This window comes from Hemicordylus capensis, chromosome 1 (genome assembly GCF_027244095.1).
Source record: "Hemicordylus capensis ecotype Gifberg chromosome 1, rHemCap1.1.pri, whole genome shotgun sequence".
NCBI lineage: Eukaryota > Metazoa > Chordata > Lepidosauria > Squamata > Cordylidae > Hemicordylus > Hemicordylus capensis.
This window is the reverse complement of record NC_069657.1, coordinates 112,394,138-112,416,844: the sequence shown is the minus strand read 5'-3', so window position 1 is coordinate 112,416,844 and position 22,707 is coordinate 112,394,138. Positions and strand designations below refer to the sequence as shown.

The 22,707-nt window shown below is 42.3% G+C and overlaps 1 pseudogene; it reads right to left on the bottom strand.

Moving 5' to 3' along the window:
- Positions 1-14,781: 14,781 nt before the first annotated feature.
- LOC128335858 (60S ribosomal protein L30-like) lies at positions 14,782-15,126 on the bottom strand (annotated as a pseudogene).
- Positions 15,127-22,707: the final 7,581 nt, after the last annotated feature.

Genomic DNA, 22,707 nt, shown 5'->3' with positions numbered 1-22,707 from the left:
GGAGAACTCCCTGCCGTCCGCTCGCTTCCCCGGCTCGGCTGCAAATGGCTTCTAGGAAGCCATTTGCAGCCGAGCCGGGGAAGGGGACGGGGTCGGCAGGAGAGCTCTCCTGCCGGCCGCCTGTGTATTGGAAGGGAAGGGGTGGCAGGGGTCCTATGACTAAGCAGGGGGCAGCCGCCAGCCGAGACACGGGGGTATGGAAGAGCCGGGCGGCAGGGACTGGGAGCTACCCTGCCGCCCGATTGCAATTGAAGCCAGAAATTTAAGGAGAAACGCGCGCCGCCGGAGGAGGGGGAGTGAAGCGGGCGGCAGGGAGGTATGCCACCCGCTTACTCGAATATATACTTCAGAATTCTTGAAGGGGTGAGTAAAGCCCCCCCTATTCTTTTTAGAACCACCCACCCGAACCAAAACCACCCCGTGTCCGGACCGGTCTGGAGGCCTTTAGAATGGCCTCCGAACCGGTCCGTGCACATGCCTAGAGGAGACCCCTGCAGAGAGGCTAAAACAAGCCTCCCGGCCCTGGGGGTCTCTCCAGAATGCACCGCGCACTCACGCGGGGCATCCTGGAACTTGCTGGAACCGCTGCTCCTGCCAGGGCATCCTGGAACCGCTGCTCCTGCCGGCTCTGTGACGGAGTCAGTAATCATGTGGGCAGCCGATCCCGCTCTCCCTGCACTAACCCTAGCGGTGCTTCACAACGGTGCTTCACAACATTCCAACAGCAATGAACTTGGAAAAAAACCTAGTCTTGGATTTAGGTAAATAGAGTATTTGGCATACATCTCAGTAAGACAAGTAATCTCAGGGGAGTTTGAACTGAAATTTAGATTTTAATTCTGTCATGCCCAGTGTAATTCTAGTTGTAGCATCTCAGATTGCCAGGAACTTAGAGGGCCACAGGGCTGACCCAATCATTTCTCTTCACAAGGCCCCTAAATATAAGCCATCCTCATCTGCCAAATGGTTATACAATAGTCTCCTGCCCCTCACCTTCAGCAAGAGTAAGTGTAATTTAAATGTGTTAAGAAACTCAAAATGTAAATGCACTCCCCAACTATAACTCTATCTGGGCTGAAGTACCAACAAAAATAGAGTTGTGTGCAAAGCACCATTAAGGGTAGGATTTTCCTATTGTGTTTATTTATTATTGTATATAATACTGTCCTGCACCTCTGAGAGTCCATCTAATATTTTTGCCTGAATCACCTTGCAAAAATGGGCAGGAGATCTTGTCTGAAGCTTTTAGAGAGGAGGAGGTAATTCACTGAGTTTGAGAAACCTGAAATGTTTACCTGGTAGGTAATTCCCCATCAAAAAAAGCACCTTTCCTGAGGAACTGTATAGGGGAATAACAGTACCTTCCCCTGTTTTAGGGTAGGGATGTGCCCAGACAGTGGTTCAAAGAGCAGTTCACTTTAAAATTTAAAAAGGGACTTTAAGAAAATGGAGAGCCGCCCCTTCCTGCTTCCTGCTGGGGCAGCGTGTCCCAAAAGGCCCTGCGTGCCATCAGCGCATCCATGGTGTCTGGTGCACGGGGCTTTTTGGGACATGCACTGCCCAAGCAGGAAGCTGGAAGGGGTGGTTAAGACCAGGTAAGCATTTTTAAGTCTCCTTATTCATTTCCCTCCAAGTGCTTGAAGTGCACTTTGAATTGTGCTTTGGGCACATTCCTACTTCAGGGAGGCTTCAGGGCCTTTATGATATCAGCAGCCATTGCTCCACTCTCTGCCCACATCTCAGATCTACTGGTATGCCTAGCAATTACATATCTTCCAATAAGGAACGTCTGCCATTCTTGACAGGCCAAGAAATAAAAGATAGGGAATGACATTGGGACTGCAGAACTGAGCAACAACCAGCACAGCTTCTGTCTGGAAACACAACTGGGTGTCATTGCAGGACTTAGAGAAGAAAGAAACAGGTGTCTGGCTACCACTGAGCATGGGGGGACGAGTGTCCTCAGGACGCAGCTGCCCCAAGCATTTCCAGGGGTCAACATAGGCTTCCCCCTCTATGCTTTCCCCACATCTCCAGGGGGCCACCAGATGCTCATCCACTCTTGCTCTGTCCGTGCCCATAGCCAAGATGGGCGTGCTGCCCTTTTGCTCTTTTATTTGGAGCTTCATTCATGCACTGTTGGTGTGGGGTTGGGATGAATTCTTTCTCTGCATGGAGCAGAGAACCCACACTGACCCCAATGGTGCATGAGCAAAGTGCTGAGTGAAAGGGTAGTGCACTCATCTTGTAAAAGGGTAGTGCACCTATCTAGTGACTGGTGGCCATGCCCCTGTTTTATAGCTGCTTCCCTCCTAACAACCAAGTAATCTTAAAAAGATTTAACTAAGAGTTTATTCAGAAACAACTCCATTTTCTCCTTCTCCTTTCCCTCCCGTTTCCTTTCTGACCCCACACCTCCTCTACAGGATCCCTACTGGGACAAACGTCTAAAGTACAAAACATAAAAGATACTGGATAGAATACAGCAGTCCGCTTCTGTATGACATCATACATAGGAGCACATGCTCAGCAACACAGAGAGGTCTGTTGGTGAAAGCTGGTCCTGCGGCCAGCAGTGAGCTCCCTCTACCCCTAGAAAGGAGTGTTGTGGATCTCAAGAGTCACAGAGAGGGAGAAAGCAGCACCATGGGACTGAATAGTGTGGCAAAGCCAGCTGACAAGGGAAGTGGAGGTTGGCATTTGCCCACCTCTACATACACTCGTAGCACCTGTGGGAATTTAAGAATAGAAAACACATTGAGAATGAGGCTGTTCATTAGGCCATCTTGAATGATGGCTATTGATGGCTGAGTGCACCATGAATTTGTTTAATCTCTTGACCTCTCTCCTTCCCTTTACTCATTCAAACCTTTACTCATTCCGCTCCTTTCCCAAAGGAACAGGAGAAATGTGTGCTTTGCTTCATTTCTGCTGAAACAATAAACATGAAAAATGTACTTATTTTCTTTGCTAGGCATTGCATTTATTCTCCCGAGGAAGCTCTTAGAAATATCTGTGCATGCTACCATCTCCCCTTATTTTGTTAAACCAACCCCATTTTTGTTAAAGCCAAGTAGTCCATAAAGATTACAGTGAATAGTATGGCGGTATCATTCTCATCTGAAAATACAATTAGATACTTTTATGGATTTTGCTTCAGGACTTATCATCAGAACTTCATTGCAGGATGAGAAAAGAGAACTATGACAATGTGAAAAGCTTCAGGGCACCATCCAATGAGAAGCTCTCCTGCACAAGCCCCATTGAAATGAATGGGAGCTGCACAAGAGCACAATAAAGCTCATTTTCCAGTATACGTTGTGTAGGGCATGTTCCCATTAGATTATGCCAAGAAAGCAATAAATCTTGCTCAATAGCTTTGAATTCTGTTCTCCTTTTGGCAAACAGCTGTGCTTTAGTTCTAGGCATCTACTTTAGGGGATATCTGAATGGATGAGGCAGTCTGTTGCGAGGCAAAGAGACAAAACACCCATAGGATCCTCAAATATAATTTGTGTTGGGAGAATGCAGTAAAGCCAGAAGTCTTGGAGGGAGCCACAGCCTGTGTCAGTGGTGGTAAGAGAAAATGGTGGAGAAAAACAAACTTGATTAGAAAACTTCAGGGTGGTTGTTTTTTTTAACCGTACTAAACAAAGAGTAACAGCTATGCAAATATAAGGCCTGTAGGTGAGTCATATCATTGAGTTAGGTTTGTTCATTGACTTCAACTTCTGCTTCCTTTTTGGAAGAAACTATGCCTTACAAAAAACTATGGGAATTCTTTTGAAGACAATTCTGTTTTGAATTGGAATGCCAACCTACAACAATTTGTGGTTAGGGAATAAAATGGTAAATGTATTGAGTTTGGTTTGGGCACATTTTCATAAAAGATGTTAACAACAGGATGCATACAACCATAGAGTTGCAAGGCTCCAAGACTATTGGTCCAATGTGGGCCCACCTCAAACTTAATCATCTTTATGATGGGCCAAGACCAGCATAAGACAGAACAGTAGAGCATGATTCATATTAATAAAAGCAATTTTTGGAACCATACAACTATACTACTTTAAAGTTACTACTCTAAAACTCTAAAACTATATTATAATAGTTGCTGCTACCCTTAGAAAAGAGGGTAGCTGTTTTCCAAGCCCTGCAGAGAATGTCAGTTACTGAGCTTTCCAAAAAGAAGCTGACAGAGAAAAATAGGAAAGTAGGGAATGCACTCAGGATGCCATTATTTTTATACACACAGAGGTCGTACACATACAACCCAATTTGCCACCAGGCAGAGAGGGCTGCTGAGGAGGCAGGCAGGAACCTGTCTCCCCACACATGATCTCCCTCCCCGTTCACTCTCCCACTTGCTGTGACACAAGAGTGGCACCACAGCGAGTATCAGAGCAGGGAGCCAGAGGAGAAAGTCCTCCAACATGCCTCAATGCACCACACCAGGAGTGCAGTGCATTGAGGGATCCTCCCCCAGCTGGATGCTCTTGCCACCCGGCTCTGTGTGTGTACAGGCTGCGTGCAGGCCTCGCATGCACACAACCCCCAAACCTGGGTTTAAGGTCATGCCCTTAAACCCAGGTTAAAGCCTGGGGTAAATTCCTGGGCTTGGGGTCCAGGCAGCACCGTGATCAGGATCAATCCCAGCAGTTCACACAGGCAGCCAAGGCCAGTCTGAGCTTGGCTGCTCGTGTGAACAGCTCACAGTCTTCTCAAGTGGAGGCTATTGCCTGCATCACAAAGAGGTTAATTTGCCTTTTATTCTGAATCCTAAACATCAGAACCAAGCTATCAACTTGGTACAGTACAGAATATTATTGCAGGGGCAGCACAGTCATTGTGTTTTTTAAGTGGACTGCTAGAGATTTAGGTCTACATTCAGGAAAACAAATTCCTATTTTCTCATAGCATGAACACAATTGTTGGTTGGTGCTTCTTTGCATTCAAATGCCATGTGAATCCACAAGATACTAGGCATCAAAAGATGAGCCCCTCTACCTTTTGACAGCATGATGCTCCAGTGTTGTCATTTAAGAAATAATCTGTATAATTTTATTTTTGAAGACAGGTAATGAAACCTCACAAAGCAACACACTTTGAGTGAAGATAGAAGTATACTCAAAGTATAATGGAAGTTATTTGAAAATACATTCTCTGCCTTGAAAGCAGGTGTGAATATATTGCAATGAATGTGTGTGTTAAAAAATTCATTCATTCATTCAACACATGTGCATACTGCCCAAAATGCAAGTCTCTGGGCGGTTTGCAACAAAACAATTTAAAAACCACAAATAAAAAGGTTAACACATTAAAATTTAAAACTTCAAACATTAAAACTATTTAAAACACAATTAAAATAATCTCTCTATATAATTCTCCTAAACATACCCGTCGCTAATCCCATGAATGGCAGCTCTTGAGAGTTTGTGAGCAGCTGCCTGGAGGACAGCGACAGGGACGGGGAGAAAATGGCAGCAGCGGCCGGCCGGCAGGGAGGGAAATTGCTGCTGGGGGGCAGGGAGGGAAAGCTCCCGCAGCTCAGCCCGGCCGGTGGGGGACGAAAGCACCAGCCATGCTGGCCAGTGTGGGAAACCACCACCAGAGGGCAGAGAGGGAAAGCCAAGCCAAGTGCAGAATGGACTGGGGCTGAAGGTGGGGGAGACAGAGAACGGACTGGATTTGAAGGGAGGGGGGAAAGGACGGAGAATAGACTGGGGAGGGGGGAAATGGGCCGGATCAGCTAGTATCTAATTAAAAGCCTGGGAGAACAAATGTGTCTTGACTGACTTTTAAAAAGTTTTAAGAGCTGGGGAGGCTCTTATTTCAGCAGGAAGTGTGTTCCAAAGCCTCAGGGCAGCCACGGAGAAGGCCTGTCCCTGAGTAGCCACCAGATGATCCAGTGGCAACTGCAGACGAACCTCTCCAGATGATCTCAATGGGTTGTGTGGTTCATAGCGAAGAAAAAATGCAGTGAATGTGTGCTAAAAGCACTTTCACTAGACTTAAAATGTTATATCTGCCTTCACCCTTAATCGCCACAATCCAACACAGGCTTAAATGTTCCTAAACACATTGAAATCAGTGGGCTGAAATGCAATTAATTTTTTATTGTATCACAGCTATTATCTTATTCTTTTATCATAAGCTATTAAGATCATTTCACATATTTCTATTGTATAGAACAGTATTCAAGTATAATAGACTTTTACTCACTCCAGTCCACAAGCTATATAGTCAAGTTACATTTCCAAACTCCAGCAACTGCTTCCCTGCTTTACTTTCTTGAAATGGAAAAGTTTACTGGATTCTCACAGGTCTGTAGGGCTTAAGCTATTTCAGGCTTTATAGGTCAAAATCATCTTGAATCATTTCTGAAAGAATATAGGATGATATAGGAAATGTGTTAAGGAAAACCCAGTGATCCACATAAAATGGACGGATATTGTTAATGAGCCATTGCTATACACTAGCTAAAAATGAGGTTCCTCTGTAGGGGAACAATTCCTATATTGAAAAACTTCTGGAGGCCTACAAGTGTGTGCAGAGGGAGGGAGGAATTAGCAAGATGATAAATTAAATCCATGTTTGGCCTTTTCATCAGTTATTTCACAGTCAGAAGAGCTCAAGCTTTCAAATGTTAGCTGTAATGGTGTCACATAATTTCTGCTCAGGCATCTTCTAAACAGCACAGTAGCCATGCATCTTTAAGCTGACATTACACTCTATTCATCAATCAGAGACAGAAGTCAGATCAACTTCTCTAACAGCTGAAACTTCTTCTAGATAGAAAGTCCTCACATTTCCACTCAAAACTGTCAGTCACTTCCCGCTGTCAGTGTTCAGATCAGCCAGGATGGATGCTGACAACATTCCAAGAGATCAGGTCCTCAGAGCCTTTTCTGAATAAAGACCAGGAAGGAGGAAAGGTGAACATACTTGACAGCAATTCATTATGGAACACTTTGTTTTAGAAATGAATATATCCAAGATCTTCCGCTTTGCATGTTCTCTTGATTTGTAGAAACTTGTGATGTTATAGTAAGCACATAAATACCTAACTAGATATTTTGAACAAATGAATGGCTGCTAATGGGTGCATGAAATGGTTTTCGTGTTCTGTTTCAAGCTAAAAATGAAGCTCCGATGGCCAAAATATTTTGTAGAAACAGCAGTCAACCCCAGCTGTTTCAATGGAATAAATTCAAAACGTTTCAAGTGTTTTGGCCATAGGGAACAATGGAGAAACTCGAAACACCCAATTGTTCCCCATGGGTAGCTCCTAGGTACACCAAATTGAGTTGGGTGGTAGGACATGCTGAGTGCTACCTAACACCCTAACACCCAACCTACAAAAGAAATGGGCAAGTGGGCAATTTTTAACCTTTCCCCCAAACCCCCATAGTATCGGACCCCATAGGATCCAAAATACTTGAAACATTTTGAGTTGGTGTTTGTATCAGAGCTATTTATCGTAAGCTATTAAAGTCATCTCACATATTTCTATTGTATAGAACAGTATTTGTATATCTTTTACTCAGTCTAGTCCACAAGATATACAGTCAAGTCACATTTCCAAACTAAGGATCCTATGGGGGTGTTGGAGAAAGGTTAAAAATGTGTTTTAAAATTGCCCACTTCTGTTGTGGGTTGGGTGATAGGTGGAACCCATCATGCCCTACCACCCAACCACTGTGGTGTCCCTAGGAGCTACCCATGGGGAACAATGGGGTATTTCCAGTTTCCCCATTGTTCCTTATGGCAAGAACAAGGTGCACTCACAAACTGCACAATTATGCAACCCTTGAAAAACACTGCAGAAGCACACAGTAAAAGGGCAACTGTCCCTTCCAACACAGAACAGACATTTCAAACACCATCCAAAAATGGCCAAAAAAGAATAACTGACTCAGAATCCACTGCCAGCCACATTGCCTGCGCTGCAGTAACATCACTGGCAAAAGTTGCTCTCTTTCACACAATTATGACTCTTTATGTTGCTAGCATTACAACTGTGACAGCAGCACCTTTAGCAGCAAACATAGCCATAAGCTCAACTACAGCAACTTCAGCCACATTTTGAGCAGGGATGTGTACAAAACCGGTTTGCCCGGTTCGGTTCGAATTTGAACGAGGTTCAAACCAGGAGGGGGTGGTTAGGTTTTGGTTTTGCTCGAACCTCCCCATGGTTCAGTTAAAATTCAAACCAGTTCAGACACCCAAAAATTGGTACGATGGTAGCTGGCACCCAGGGGTACCTGCCACCCAAACCCCAAAGCAATCAGACACTCGTATGATTTTTTATGAATTTTTGAAAATTATTTCTATTTTTTATCATAGGATATAATGGGACTCCAGCCAGCCCATTAGTCCATATTGTGGAGCACCCATGGGTGCCAACAACCATGCAAACCCCGAAGCAATCAGACACCCCTATGTTTCTTTATGAATATTTGAAATATTTTTAATTATTTTTCTCATAGGGTATAATGGGACCTGAACCAGACCATATCCCCTATTGTGGAGCACCGAGGGGCACAAAAATGAGGTAGGTGGTAGACAACCAGGGGTGCCTACTATCCACAAAGTTCCAAGGCAATCGGACACTCCTCTGATTATTGGTGAATTTTAAAATTATTTTGGAATTCCTCATAGAGAATAATGAAGATTGCAGAAAATGTATAGCTTCACGTTGGGGAGAAAGGGGTGTCCTAGAGTGGAGTGTGGTGGGTGGTAGTTCCCAAGGTGGGCAAGGAAGCTATCAGAATTATTTGAAAGGATGGGCAAAAGGCTGATTTTTAAGTGATTTTTGAAGTTTACGCGACTTTAAGGTTTTTCTCCATAAAGAAGCTTGGAGGTGTCAGCAAATGTATAGCTTCACGTCGTGGGGAAAGTGGTGTCCAAGAGCAGAGTGTGGTGGGTGGTAGTGCCCAAGGGGGGCCAGGTAGCTATCAGAATTATTTGAAAGGAATTGGGCAAAGGGCTGATTTTTAAGTGATTTTTGAAGTTTATGTGTCTTTAAGGTTAGCAATAAGAGTGGATTCATAGTTTGTCATTGAAAATCATATATGCTACCAAAGAATCTACACTCAGAACACTTCAGAAACAACAAAACCCAGTACCCCATGGGTTAGCAACCCATGGAGGTGGTTGGCACCCTCGCTCTGGGCCACCCCAGCACCCCCCAAGTGCAGTTATGGGGCTGCTGAAACCTCCATTCTTCCCTATGGAGAAAAACCTTAAAGCCACTTGTAGGGTGCTGGGGTGGCCCAGAGTGAGTGGTGGTCTAGTGCAACGAGGGTGCCAACCACCCCCATGGGTTGCTAACCCATGGGGTACTGGGTTTTGTTGTTTCTGAAATGTTTGGAGTGTAGATTCTTTGGTAGCATATAAGATTTTCAATGACAAACCATGAATCCACTCTCATCTGCTAACCTTAAAGACACATAAACTTCAAAAATCACTTAAAAACCAGCCCTTTGCCCAATTCCTTTCAAATAATTCTGATAGTTTCCTGGCCCCCCTTGGGCACTACCACCCACCACACTCTGCTCTAGGCCACCCCTTTGCCCCCAACGTGAAGCTATACATTTGCTGACACCTCCATGCTTCTTTATGGAGAAAAACCTTAAAGTCGCGTAAACTTCAAAAATCACTTAAAAACCAGCCCTTTGCCCAATTCCTTTCAAATAATTCTAATAGCTTCCTGGCCCCCCTTGGGCACTACCACCCACCACACTCTGCTCTAGGCCACCCCTTTGCCCCCAACGTGAAGCTATACATTTGCTGACACCTCCATGCTTCTTTATGGAGAAAAACCTTAAAGTCGCGTAAACTTCAAAAATCACTTAAAAATCAGCCCTTTGCCCAATTCCTTTCAAATAATTCTGATAGCTTCCTTGCCCACCCTAGGAACTACCACCCACCACACTCTTCTCGAGGGCACCCCTTTCCCCCTGATGTGAAGCTATACATTTGCTGCAATCCTAATTATTCCCTATGAGGAATTCAAAAATACTTTAACAATTCACCAATAATCAGAAGAGTGTGCAATTGCATTGGGGTTTTGTGGGTGTTAGGCACACCTGTATGTCTACCAACTACCCCACTTTTGTGCCCCTAGGTGCTCCACAATAGGGGATATGGACTGGTTCTGGTCCCATTGTACTCTATGAGAAATATAATTGAAAATATTTCAAATATTCATAAAAAATCGTAGTACTGTCTGATTGCTTCAGGGTTTGGGTGGTTGCTGGCACCTATGGGTGCTCCACAATAAGGAATAATGGCCTGGTTCGAGTCCCATTATACCCTATTTCAAAAATTCATAAAAAATCATACGAGTGTCCGATTGCTTTGGGGTTTGTGTGGCAGGTACCCCTGGGTGCCACCTACCATCCTACCAATTTTCGGATGTCTGAACCGGTTCTAACTGGTTCAAACTGGTTCAAATTGAACCACCCCTGGTTCAGTTCAAATTCAAACCTGCAGCTCGAACCTGATGGCTGGTTTGGTTCAAATTCGAACCTTCAAACCACCCTGGTTCTAATTTGAACCGGTTCGAATTCGAACTGGTTCGCACATCCCTAATTTTGAGTGAGTACAACTTGCAAAGCAGATTGCAGAGCAGAGCAGAGCAGTGAATGCAGCACAAGTTAGTCTCAAGGCACGAGACTTGGAGCTCATCACAACAGTCACCAAGAAATATACACAGAGAGTGAGAGAGCTACCACTGTCCATTCCTTGCCACAACACAGTGGTCACTTTCAGACATAATGCGGACCCATTGGACCCATTGGACCTGCAGTTCCACACCCCCTCCCCCCACCCTGCTCTTCCATCCTCATCTGGATGAAATATAGAGCTCCTTCTCTGCAGTCTCACTGACTGCAGAGAGGAGGGGGAACTGTCTGCTGGGGCTTCCATCTTTAATGACGGACAGCCCTGGCAGCCAATAGCAACCAGAGCGAGGGAGGAGATCAACTGTAGTTGCATGAGGGGAAAACAGCAATGCCAGCATTTGTACATAACACTGGCAATGCCATACCAAAGCTACAGGCAGTGAAACATGAGTCAAATTTAAGGTGCAAATTAGAGTCTGAGGAGGGAAACCGTGGGTCCGTTTTTTTTCCTAAGCTCTGGTTGCCTGTATTCGGATGTACAGTTCCTGAAACCAGAGGTTTCATGGTATGTGCAAATGCGGTCTATATCACAAACCAGTCCACAACTCAAGGAAAGCAGGCACCCAAGTAAAACCTTTGTCAAACTGAGATCCAGCAAAACCAGATATTTATAGCAGCAATAGCACAGCATATTATACTCAGTGCTGAGAAAAGAAAACCACAAAATCAAAACTTCCTTGATTCCTTCCTCCTCTCTTGATGTATCACCTTCAAGAGTCTATAAGAGTCTCTGCCTCCTAGTCCCTTTTAATACATCTTGAAATTCTGGGTTGTTCTGCTCCAAGCTTGAAACTGGCCCCTTTCTAAAAAGGTGTTCTGTTTTGAGCTGGTAATACTCAAAACAGCCCATTTAGAGTCAAAACATTTCACCATCGGAACATTCTACATATTCCTAATGGTTGCTGCTGACCCATATTTCCCCAGTGGATCTCCTCAGTAATGTTCTGTAAAAGAAACATGTAGCTTGATGTCATCATGTTCAGGGTTTCCTTGCCCCCACAATCAGTAGGGTGTAAATTAGAGCAGAGGCAGGCAAACACTGAACATAGTGTCATGTGCACATTACTGAAATATTACTTGATATTGCTGGGAGATATGTATTCTTGAGTATCCTGTAGTGCCTTTGAGTTCCAATTCAAGTGTGTGTGTGTGTGTGTGTGTGTGTGTGTGTGTGTGTGTGTGTGTGTCAAGCAGAGCACTACACAGTGCATCCTCATACCTCTGCACTGTCCTCCCAACTACTATATAGCCAGCAATATAAAAAGCAGAAATGGAGCTAAAGGTTTTAGGGAATTCACACCTCCTAGAACAACACCTAGGCCTACAGAAGGAATATCATTCCACCGGTCTTGAACCTAGCTATGCTTCCACCGTCTTTGATATGAGATCCAATGTCATGTCAAAACACAGAAAAAGAGAGAAGGAAGGAGGATATCGCTCACTGAAGGATGATTGACCATCATCCCTGACCATTCTCCTGCCACCACCTCACCACCATTATCCTGGACAGAATAAATGCCTGAAAAGTTATGAGTGGCAAGTGGTGTGGGGACCTCAAGCATGAACACTTGATTACAATATGACTCTGCCTCAGGTTCAAAGAAGATGTGTATTGAAATCCAAGAATTATATTTCTGCAATTATTAATAGCTGCTTTAAAGAGCGGGTTTTTTCTGTTGGAGCAGGACAACCCTTTTTCTGTTGCTGGATTCAAAATTAGAAATGTTCCTTTGAGACCTTTCTCAGTCATGTTTCTATCTATCTATCTATCTATCTATCTATCTATCTATCTATCTATCTATCTATCTATCTATCTATCGGATAAAAATCACAATAATTTAAAATTAAAAAAATGTTTAAAAATATCAAAACAGTATCTAATTAAAAGCTTGGTGAACAAATGTGTCTTGACTAACTTTTTAAAAGTTGTCAGGGATGGGGAGAGTCTTATTTTGGCAGGAAGCACATTCCAGAGCCTCGGGGCAGCAAGAGAGAAGGCCCGTTGCTGAGTAGCCACCAGACAGTTACTCTTTGCTATTGCCCCCTTCTAGTTAGACTGATAGACCAGGCCAGTCTCAGTTGAATTTCTGTCATCTATATTTAATTCCGTTGATGACGTCTACAAATACAGAAAATAATCTTTTTAAAAACCCTCAGATAATTATAATATGCCATCTTATTAGCCATGTAACATTTTCCTGTTTGTTTGGAAAAGCCCTTAGATAGCACCCTTGACACACAGATGGAATTTCCATGTCTACCATTAGCCATTTTTGTTCAGGTTTACTTCATAGTGCTAGCCTAGGTGCTGGTTTCATAAACCCATTGAGAGAGGCATTTGCTATCACACAGTTGCATAGGTAGAAACTGGAAGTATACAGGAGTCTTGAAAAGACCTTTTGTCATTTGGAAAACTCTCAGGAGCATGGTGGTGGTCAGAACGGGAACCAAAACTCAGCATCTTCACAGAAAAAAAGTGATCTGAATCTCTTCAAAATGTTAAAGTTCAGTTTGGTTTGAATCATGTACTGACATTTAAGACCATTCTCATTTTGAAAGATGAATTGGTTCCCCATCTGGGCTCTGTCAAGAACAGGTGTTTTATTTTTAATCAAGTAGCTTGTGGGGGGGGGGGGATAAGATAAAAAGGTTCTCTTTGACCTTGAAACTCTTCTACTGTGAACAGCAGAATCAGCAGCTCCATGATCAGATAAATATATGGCAGCAAGGTGCTTGACAACAGTTCTGAGAGTATAATATATTCATGCCAAGCTGCTCTTATGCATCTATTATAATGTCGTTTTGTTTTCGGTAGACAGCATTGCTACATCAAGTACTTACAATCTGGCATTCTTTTTCCTGCCTATATCTTTGCATGAGATGCTTTAACACTTTGATGCTATCATTGTATTTAGCGCAGGAAGTCCACAGAGACCCAACTCTTTAAGATGAAAAAGTACCTGACCTTTCCTGAAAATTGCCACCAGCTAGTATGTGTTGTAATCAGCTGGCACATATGCAAAGAGATATCCAACTTTTCACCCACAAACTCAGTCTCTTCATATCAACTCCTATGGATTTCATACGACTCTCAAAGACCTAACATCAAAGGATGCCATTCAACTAGCTGAACTTCATAAAAAGCATTAATAAGGGGAAACCCACAATCTTTAGCAGCTGGGATTTTCTTGAATAAATTTTATACATAGTGATGCATTTAAATAAGACAATATACATCTTTTCTTGAGAAGCTTTTAAAGAAAATTAATAAATTCATTGTCTTGCTTCATTATAGTAAAAAATGACATATTTGTTTACAAAGACATAAAAGGTAGCCTGACATTAGCATATTCATTATCAGAAAGGAGGAAAATATTAAATACAAATGTGCATATTAGAGCAAGGGTAATGTTCTATTCATTCAGCATCTAAATGAGAATATAGATCAGCCTATACAAGTATAGATTGTATAGATCAGTCTATACAAGTTCTCAGACATCAACCTAGTGAGTCTCTCTGGGCATGTACTTTTAAAAAAAAAGCTCTTCAAGTTTTCTCAAGTTCACAGCTGTCAAGTTAAGAACAACAAAAACAGTTGTGGATCTGGGTCATTCAATGTGATATCAAATGTGCCTTGAGGCCTGTGAAAAATGAATACAAAGCAGTAAATGCTTTGTTTACCGAAAATAGGATAGTTGTACCTTTGGCCAATGGTTACATACACAGTGCACAGCAACATATGTCTCTCGGCCCAGTTAGTGCCCACATAAAAACTGGAACAGATATTAGTGAAGACTGAGTTCAAACTTCAGCTAGCCATGCTTTATGCTCCAATACACTAGGGAGGCCCTCCTCGTGTTTTTAACAACATGGACTTCTATTGACAAGACACTTGTATTTGTTGTATATTTTTGATGAGCATCACACAAAATATGCCTTTTATGTTTTTTAGGAACTATATTTGAGATGGAGAACTAGATCTTGACTTCATGTTGAATTCATATCCAGGTCAAGGACCTTCACTTCTGTGAAGATCCCTTTTTCCCCTGGCCCTTAAAAAATTACTAACACAAAATTGAAAATTCTGCAGAATTTACTTCTCAGTGGTTTGCTCTGGATGCTTCTAACCATGTCGGAATCACCTGAATCTATGATGACCATTGTATATTCACTGTAGTTGTTTCTGCAATCTGTACCCATTTCAGTGTTGTTGCTGCTGTAGCGGTGCACACTAATTTTGGCCAAAAATAGAATTCTACCTACTTTCTGATTTCCTCAGAAATCCAGTTATTGGCTAGGATTATCAACTTGGCTTTACCATGTTGGATCATTTTCAGAGTTTGTTTGTATCCCTATACATATTTCATATTTACCTCTTTTCCTAACCAGATAAGTTTATGGATTCTAGAAACTTTTTCATCTTCTTGGTGACCACCATCCTTACAGATCATGTCTGGTCTGCCGTTACCAGAGAGGCACCTCCAAGATGACCAGGCAATGAGGAAAAGAAGGGCTTCCCACCATATAATGCACCTAACCATGTGCTGGGACCTTTTTCTGGTCATACTGACAACACACAATGCCCTACTGCCCTGGAGTCTTAAAAGAAAGGTGATCTTTAAATGTAAATAAATACATTAAATTAAATTTAAGAATTTTGATTGCATCATTAGCAGGCATTTAATCAGAATTTGTCTTTGTTTTCTGCTGGTGCTAGTTTTGCCTAGTTGTTTCATTGTGAAATGGTTACCTTTGGCCAATATGCTGTGATACATGGACACTAGAGAGTAGTCTTGAAAGAAGTTATTGCTTTCCATAACAAAGAGAGAGCAGCACGCATAGCTCATGAGTGTCGCATTTGGTTGATTAAATTGGATGGAACATTTGCTAGATTAACCATTGGATCCTCCAAGCTGGTTGGCATAGGATCACTCAGTATCACATGAGGAGGGGCTGGTCACGTGGCAATACAGCTGTTTTACCAATTAGGTATGAACAAGAGTCTAAGAGAGGAGCGGAAGGATTGTATATTAAGCCCCTGAGATCTCACTCCCCGTCCTTTGTTTTCAGTGTATTGGCCAGAACAGCAAGGGGATTGGATGCATTTCTGGTACATTCTGGCTCCTCGAACTTGCCCCCTCTGCCTACAGCACTGGATTAATTTCCATATCTACTTGAGTTGCAATTGTGCAGTATGACTCACTGCATCCATCAGCTAAAAGGCATGTACAAAACTATCTGGGGCCTTGAATGGAAAAAAAATAAAAAATTGATAAGGTATTGAAGGAATTGAAGTGTGACCAAAACCAACCCAAACTAAAACCAGTCAAGCAGTTTTCTCCAGAAATTTGTCATTTGGAGCTAGAAAATAAAAATGGAAATGGAAATCCCCTGAAAGGTTTGTATATGGCTAGCTACAGATTCCTCACAGCACTTTAAAAAAAATTCTGCACTGGTGCAAGCCAAAGTATACACCTATGTCTATTGCTTGCACATAACTCATTATTAAACATTGATCTGTTCATCGGCTTTCTACCCAGCTACCCAGACCTCAGCACATGAACTGTGGAACAGTTGTAGATTTGGTATTAATTCAGTACCAGCTTTCAAAAACACACAATGGAACCAACAAAGATCAAGTTTTAACAAGTCACTCACCACCATTCATTCATAATCTGGTTGCCCATTATTACCCACGATGTAGTCTAGGTACAGACAAACAAGTTCAGGTGAAAATTGTAACTATATTTTAAGTATATTGCTGTTAACCAGCACACTATTTTAGAGCCAGGGTATTCACCATTTTTGAAAATGCAATTTAAAATGTGCTTTTGAAATGGGACACAATGGTTCCAACAAAGATCAAGCTTTAACAAGTTTTGAACAAGTCACCACCATTCATTCACAATCTTGCTGTGACTATGTAGTCTAGATACAGGCAAAGTGCAGGTGAAAATTATAACTATATTGCTGTAAGCCAGCACAATTTTTTTAGGGTCAGTGTATTCATCATTTTTGAAAATGCAATTTAAAGTGTGCTTTTGAAAACAGTAGATCTATATCATTAGCAGCATTCTCATATCCAGTTGTTTCACATGGGATCCAGGAGCTGAAACCATGCTAATGTTTGTGTTCAGCCACTGAAACATAATCCAAGGGGACAAAAAAAAAGCATAAAATCAAGTTGCAGGTTGCATTCAAAATGTCATCTCTACCCAATAGACAGCATAGTTTGTATAGCTCCAAGTTATTATAAGATACACACAGAAGGCTCTTCTCCTATTTCTATATGATTCAGCAATCCATTCCTGTCAGGGCTTAAGATGACTTTCCCTTCACTAAATTTATTGCCAAGTTACACTGTTCTCAGAAAGGCCCTATTTGCTGAATGTTGATGTTATTTCATGTCCCACAACCTCTGCAAGGTTCTGCTCTGATAGCAGTAAAACTCAGATACTGTAGAAAATGTAGAAATAAATCAGGTTCCACTCTATAAAATTGTTTACTCTTCAGAATGATACTCATCTCACTAGTACGAGAACTAAATAATTGTTTAAATCCTCACAATGACAATAGTCAGCAAAATGATTGGAGATGGGACCCTCAGACATACAACATGGGAGACATATATGGAGCATAGTATTTCTCATAGGCTGACGATAGTCTTGGGTCAGTCCCATATGGGAACTCCTTCAATTGTTTTGTGATATGTCAAAATCAGAAAATATGGAGCAAGATGGCAGCCAGGTGACATGAGGAGGAGGGAGTTCCTTGATTCACTCCAGAAAAATAAGGAGTCAGCATCTTCTCTGTGTGGTATACATCTCAACATATGATGTGCTCATTTTGCCCTTCACAACATCAGTTCCAAAAACTGTGTATGTTTTAACTTGTTTTATGTTATTGTTAACATCCCAGAAATGAAGGTTTGGGGCAGTGTACAAATTTGACAAACAAACAAACAAACAAATATAGGGGCCAATATGGTGCCTCTTTCATCCCTTAACTAGTTCAAAACATTCTTCAAGACACCCTTAAACATCATTTAGGTCTTGCTGGTTCAGTTCTCCTGTCTATAGTTCACACACGGGAAGTTCTCACTTGGCTGACATAGGAGCATTCCCATAAGGGCTCCTATGGAAACACCTATTTCCCTGTGTCAGGAAAGAGTTGTTTAAATGTTGTCTAAATGACAAGTCTGGAAAGAAGACCCATGAAGCAGAGCAGCTCCTGGAATCTCACAGTTCATTGACTATCTCTCCAAGCATTGTAATTCAGACAATACTGTTTTGTTCTCCCCATTTCCCAAAGTGATAGGGAGTTTCAAAGCAGCCTGGGAATTTTACAGAACTGATTTCCTCTGAGAAGAAAATAGTGCAGATTTTTGGTATATTTGTAATATCTGTTTGTTAATTAATATAAAAGCTGATCATAGGGAGCTGGCAAGGATCTAGACAGAAGGTGCTCGGCTTTTAAACAACATTAGTTCTCCAAAAGCTTACATAACTTTAGAGGACCCCTTCCAAGGCATCTTCTTAACACTGATCTAAAAAACTCAGATTTTTGTTACCTTCACTGACAACATTCTAAGTGTCAAGAGGGGCAGTCACCCAGGGCCCCACACTTACAGGACTCCTGTGCTGCAGTGCAGCAACAGAGACTCTTCAAGTTCCAGCTGAGCTGGTACAATATTGATTCATAATTGGGGTGGGGCTGCATAAGTTAGAGACAGCCCAGGTTGGATGGCTAAACATTGTGAATATTGGCTGGCATAGGCTGAGGGGGAAACCCCAAAACATCACAAGAGTGATTCATCATAGGGGACCTCTTCAAACTATCATCACCCTGGGCTCCATAAAAGCTAGCGATGGTCCTGACCAAACTGTTCCCCTGAGCCCTACTCACAAACAAATGAGGCTCAAGTAGTTAGTAGCCATCAGCCATCAAAGCCAACAGTGCTAATTTAAGAAAGTGGGGCAATTCACACAACTGCGCACACATCCAGGCAGGCAAGGAAGGCAGGGTTCAGCCTACCTTCCCCCAGACAACTGTGCTTAGCCCTGCTGCAAGCCACATGCCCACACACAACCCAAGCTGCCAGGAGCAGCACGGAACAAGAGAGGATGCAACTCATTATCCCAGCCTCCGAGTATCCCACAGTGCACCGCGTGCCGAGTGCAGTGCCTACACCTGAGCTTGGCTGCTCGTGAGAACAGCCACAGTATATTTTAGTCAGCAATAACCACTGAGGAGTCATTTTAACTTTCACCAAAACAAAACTTTAGAAAAAAAGGTCATCTACTTACCCTGTACAAATGCTTACATATGTGTGAAACCTGTCACTTCATTCCCATGGGGTTCTTCAGTTTGCTTTGCCATGCTTTTCGATATCCACAGAAAGTCCATGGAGTGTTTCAGATATCCTTGATTTCCTGAACAACTTCAGTGCAGAGTTTGAGTGAGTGGTTCTGAAAAAAGAACTGCAAATTGATGCAAGTTTATAGTATATTAGAGTAGCAGGCCAGTATACATTTACTGAAAATTTACATCAAAAATGCATTTACAATATTGCTGCTTGTGCTATAATTTCTGCTCCACTTCACTGCTTTTCCTGGATGTACAAATACATAATGAATGTGAGAAAATGAGTAAAGCACAACTGGATCCTCAAGTACATGCATGGAGACAATTCTGGAAAGTGCCAAATACAAGTGACAAAAGAAAATGTTTTGCTTTTTTATGTTACACATTAAGCTTTGCCTAGAGATGCCCCCATACTGCTCAGTTATGGATGGGAAAGTGTATAACTGTTGACAGATATCCCCACTCAGATTTGCCTTCTGATGCCCATTCAGCTTCAGCTTTACCTCTCTCAGACATAAGGGAAGATCCAGTATGATTGTCCACACTGGCAAATCAGTGGTCTCCATGCTGGAAATCAAACATGGCAGATCAACGTGGCATCTCTCTCTATATATATTGTCTGAAAGATGGGACTGTGGGCTGATTCAGACATCATATAGAACTTCAGTAAAAGCCCAGCTCCATGCAGTATCCTCAAACCTCTGAAGTGCAAACTCCCCCACACCCACACCCATGCAAGCAAGCATCTACTTCCAATTTAGGTTGAAATAATCCATAGGGATGTGTGAATCAATTCAGATACAAATCAAATTGTACCCCAAACTAGTTGATTCAGGCGATTTGGAGACAGAACAAATCACCCCTGTGGTCCATTGGCTAGATTCGGGTCCAAATCAAATCGCGCCAGATTTGATTTAAATCTATTTGAGATTTGGATTCCTCCTATTAAGTTCCCCAGATTCCCAGCTTTCATTAAACAAAAAAAAAGCCAAGCTCTAGCCTTTGCAGAAGTGGAGTTATGGAGCAAAATGTGTGGTCACTATTTTCAAGTGTTTGGATTCTTTTCCTTACTGAATCCCTATGTGGATTCATTACACACCTTTATTTCTTCTATTCATTTTGACCGTCATTGGACAGTGCCAACTGCCAACTGCCATGTGCTAACTACAACCCCCTCCCACCCACAGGGCAGTGGGATATTATTTATTTTAAAATCGATATATTTTTACTGTTAAATTTATATACGCCTTTCATTAAAACAATCACAAGGTGGTTTGTTGGTTTGTTTGCCACTCAGTTTATGTTCTAGGAATTTTTTCAAGTGTTTAGATTCTTTCGTGTCTAACGAACAGAAGAAATGAAGGTGTGCAATGAATAATCATAGGAATTCATTATTAGGGGTGTGCATGAATCAATTTTTTAAAATTCGATTTGTACCTGAATTGAATAATCCCCAATTTGTTCAGTTTGGGGTCTGAATCTGCCCCCCCTCCAAATCACCCCGATTTGATTTGGATCTGAATTAATCTGAATCAGAATCAATTTGGGGCAAAAAGGGGTTCTGGGGCAAAAGTGTGGTGTGGGTAATGGTGCCCAATGGGTTAAAAAAAATGGCAAAAGTGGTGATTTTAAACAAATTTTTGAAGTACGCACATCTTTAAGCTTTCCCCATAAAGAGTAATAGGGATTTCAGCAGCCCCATAACTCCGCATGGGGGGGGGCAGGGGGGGCTATAGTGAGTTGTGGTATAGTGCACATGGGATGCCAACCACCCCCCAAACCACAAGCTCATGGGGTACTGGGTTTTGTTATTGTTTTCCATTTTTGAGGTGTTCTAAGAGTGGATTCTTTGATGCAAAATGATAGAGGATTCTCTGGTAATTCATCATTTTGCACCAAAGATGATGAATGAACACCATCCACTCTTAGAACACCTAAGAATCCATTCTCAGAACAGGGGCAATTTGTTCTGTCTACAAATTGACTGAATCAGCTAGATTCAGGTACAAATCATTTTGTGCCCGAATCAATTCGCACATCCCTATTTATTATGAGGAAAAGTTTTTAGACACCAAAGAATCCAAACATTTGAAAAAAAGTGACTGCTCCATAACTCCACTTCTACAAGGGCTAGAGGTTAGCTTTAAAAAATATATTAAAGCTGAGGATCCATGTTAGGGTTATGATAGGGCAACTTCGAATCCCCATTATTTCCTATAGCAAAAATATACAAAAATCAGTAAAAACTTTAAAAAATCATTACAAATCAAGTGCCCCACTGCCTTGAAATTTGGGTGGTAGGTGGCACCCATGGGGACCTACCAACCACCCAGATTTCAAGCCCCGAGGAGCTTTATAAGTGGTCTGAATCGATCTAAATCCAAATTGAATCAAATCCAAATCAAATTGGGTGATTTGGGGGAACAGATTTGGACACAAAACAAATCGGGGTGATTCAATTTGGGTGCAAATCAAATTGAAAATATCAATTTGTGCATATCCCTAAAAGATCACTTGCGATATCCAAACTGACTGGTCTTTGTTTATTCTAATCTACTTACTTAAAATAAGCCATGATGTGAAACCAAGGTTAAAAGTGACTTACAGATAACAGTTTATTTCAAGTAAGTAGGTTAGAATAAACCAAGATAACACTGGTTCAGATATCATGACCAATCTTTATTTATTTTAACTTAAATTGGAAGTAGATGCTCATGCAGGCATGGGACAGAGCAGTGCAAGCTCCTAAGACTTGGAGACATCACATAGAGCCAGGCTTTAACCACATGATGCCTGAACCAGCCCTGTGTCCCTCAAGGGTCTGTAATAGTATCAGTACCTGTGTAAAGGGGTAGCCATCCCTGAACTAACTAGCTTATATCAGTGTAACCTTTCAGTAAATTTACCCTAAACACACTTAATTTGATGTTTTCTTGAAATTAATGCAATGGACATACTAGAAGACGCATTTAGGATCAGAGTAATTATATCAGATTTGAGTTTCTTTAACCAAAACGTCTGCAGTTAGATTTGCTAAAAAACTTGCTAAAGCTCACAGAATCCATGAGCCCTTTCTCACAACCAGTGAGAAAGGGCAAGCGGGTTAGTGGGGAGGAAACCTCAAAAAGCTTACCTCCCCGCAGACAAGCAGGTCTTTCCCTTTGAGAAGGTGGGTCACCTGCCCAGATGATTATCGACTACTTCCGGTTGCTCCAAGGGTTGGGGTGCCAGACACTTCACCCTGTGTCACTCTGCCCCCACAAGCTCCCATAATGCACCATGCAAATGCATGGTGCATTATGAGGATACCCCGTCCCCTCCCTGGAGCTGACCAGGAGCCCCACAGTCGGCCAGCCATGGCTGCAGCCACGGCTCAGGCCCAATCCCGGCGGTACACATGCACGTGCAAAACCAGGCTGGACTTCCTTCGCCCGGTTTTGCACACATGTGTGAAATAGCTTTCATGTTTTTGCCAAAAAAGTAAAAAAAAATGATGACCAGTTTAAATCAAAGAGCATCTTGACATAGGGTTCAAAAGAGTGTAACCTTGGTGTACTACATCCTACCCCATCCCACATTTGTGGCATAATTAGCCTCTCCATTGGCAGGGTCTGTCCTTTAAGAAAGTCTGATGAGGAGGTTCTCTCAGATGACA